Below are 2,580 nucleotides of genomic sequence, written 5' to 3' on the forward strand. Positions count from 1 at the left end.
ATCATCAGGTGACAAAATTGTAAGAATCAATGCAAGTTTAGATTAATGTTTGCTATTTGTAGTTCTTCCATTCAGGTAAGTTAGATAATGGGGGACATTGATCTGCATCAAAAGAAATACCGGATTGGCCACATAATTACATTCACATAGCAATGGTGCCACAGGTCAAATTCAATTCGCATCAAGAGAATTACCTTTTGGAGTAATTTCTAGAGACTGCTTTACTAGAATCACAAAAAGTAAGTTTACGTTGGGGGGAAAAAAAAATCTTAATTCTGGAAAACATCCATTAGGAATAAACTTTTGTCCCGCATAATTAGTAGTTGCTTTAGTGATTATTGATTGACCAATTTGCTGGCTTACGACTTTCATGGGGTTCTAACATCTTACTCGATCTATGCAGAACTGCAAATGAAAAAGGAGTGGGAATGAAAATGTTGGAGCACTGCCAAAATCTTCCATTGGCAATTGTGGTACTTGGAGGTGTTTTGGCAACAAAGAAGACACCAAGGGAGTGGGAAACAGTGTACAATGATATATGTTCATCTTTAGACAGGGGCAAGTATCTCAATCAACCATATAAGAAGGTGTATGATGCATTGGCATTGAGCTATCATCATTTGCCATATGTTTTAAAGCCTTGCTTCCTTCATCTGGGTAACTTCCCAGAGGATTACGAAATTCCCACAAAGAAGTTGTATCAGATGTGGGTTGCTGAAGGCCTTGTGACAGAGAGCATCATTTTGGGAGCAGAATCTTTGGAGGATGCGGCAGAACGCTCTTTGAACGACCTGGTTAGAAGAAACATGGTCAAGTGGGCAGAAGGAGTACCAAAGGAAAAAATAAAAACATGTCAGCTTCATGACCTTACACGAGACATGTGCTCGCAGAAAGTGAAAGAAGAAAATTTTCTTCACGTAGTTGGGCATAATTCCCCTGCCATTGAGGAAATGGGTGCATCACTTTCCAAAGGTAAAGTTGAGCTTCCGTCGTCTGGCAGTCTATTGGGTCAAAATGCACCTGGATCTCTTCACAAGTGTACCTCACAAGCGGATCCACATTTGAGAACTTCTTGTTGTTCCCAATAGGTGAGTTGGAAGAAGATTGCCGGGAGTGGATGGCTAACCTGTGCAAGGAGCTCCAATTGCTTCGTGTCTTGGATCTCGAAAGATGTTGCATCAAAGGGAGCTTGCCTAGAAGAGTGAAAAATTTAATCCACTTAAGGTACTTGAGCTTGAAGGATACTTCCATCACTGAACTACCATCATCCATTGGCAATCTAAGGTGTCTACTGACCCTTGATTTGCGAGTGCGGGATGAAATCTTGATACCTGATGTGTTCTGCAAGCTGACACGGCTAAGACATCTGTATCTTCCAAGAAAATATAAGATTGGAGAAAGATTGCAGCTTCACATGTTGAGTTATTTGATGACGCTGGAAAAACATAATCATGAGTACATTGCAAGGGCACGATGACCTACTTCATTTGAGCAACATCAGGAAGCTTTCAATCGTTGTTGATGGGTTATGCAGCAAGGAAAGCTTGAAGTTAATCCACCAATACAAAAGCATGAAATCACAGCGTCTTCAGCGCATTCACCTAAAATTTGATGAATCTAACATCATAAACGAGGAGGCAAATATTCTGTCAGAGTTCAGAACATTTGCAGGCTTGAAGTTCATTACAGCAAAAATAGATTCTGGAACCCAGAAGGCCCAATAACTTCAATAAACCTTTCCTCCCAAATGCTGCCCAAGAACCTGACGTACATACGTTTCTGGTTTGGAGACCTTGTACGTGATCCGATGCCAATCGTAGGGAAGCTTCCTCACCTGCGATCCTTGACTCTCAATGTATGCTTTGTTGGGTCAAAGATGGTCTGTTCAGCTGAAGATTTCCCTCAACTCATTTACTTGGCACTTGATGGCTTGTTTTGCCTAAGGGAGTGGGTGGTGGAGAAAGGAGCCTTCCCAAAGCTTGCCAAGATGGAGATATACAATTGTCCCATTCAGAGATTCCCAGATGTGCTGCCTAAACCACTTGAGATTGCTACCAATGTGGACATACCAGGAATCGAGTTGTACACTTGAGCTTGGTTTCAATTGAAAGGATCAGGAGTGGCTGCACACAGCTATAGTTCAATTAAAATTCCTGATTAGGATGCCTCCCTTATGGAAGGCCAAGTTGCGATCCTCCATATCCATTAGAAAACTAGTTCAAATGTTCTCTCTTCTTTTTCTTTTGGGAATGTTGTCTTTGTTGTTGTGATTTAATTAGCGCCATTTAAGATTTGGCTTGTTAATCGGTTGCTTGTTCATTTTATGCGGACCTATGTAATTTCAACTTATGTTCAAAAAAAAAAAAAAAAAAAAAAAGGAAACCTTAATCTAGCTATCTAACTCCACATATTTGGTCTGATATTCCAAATGAGCAAATTTTCGTCGCAACTACACCAGATAACTTTGCCAAGATAGAAATATGGAGTTGTCCCCATGGATGGGTTTCCCAATGTGCTGCCTATAACACTCTAGATCTTCAACAAGAAATCAATATCTTGAGCCATGCACGGGTTGGTCGA

General features: G+C 40.8%; 1 pseudogene; it reads left to right on the forward strand.

The window, feature by feature from the left end:
• The first annotated feature begins 428 nt into the window (after positions 1-428).
• LOC140851190 (probable disease resistance RPP8-like protein 2) lies at positions 429-2,324 on the forward strand (annotated as a pseudogene).
• Positions 2,325-2,580: the final 256 nt, after the last annotated feature.

This window comes from Elaeis guineensis, chromosome 8 (genome assembly GCF_000442705.2).
Source record: "Elaeis guineensis isolate ETL-2024a chromosome 8, EG11, whole genome shotgun sequence".
Taxonomy (NCBI): Eukaryota; Viridiplantae; Streptophyta; class Magnoliopsida; order Arecales; family Arecaceae; genus Elaeis; species Elaeis guineensis.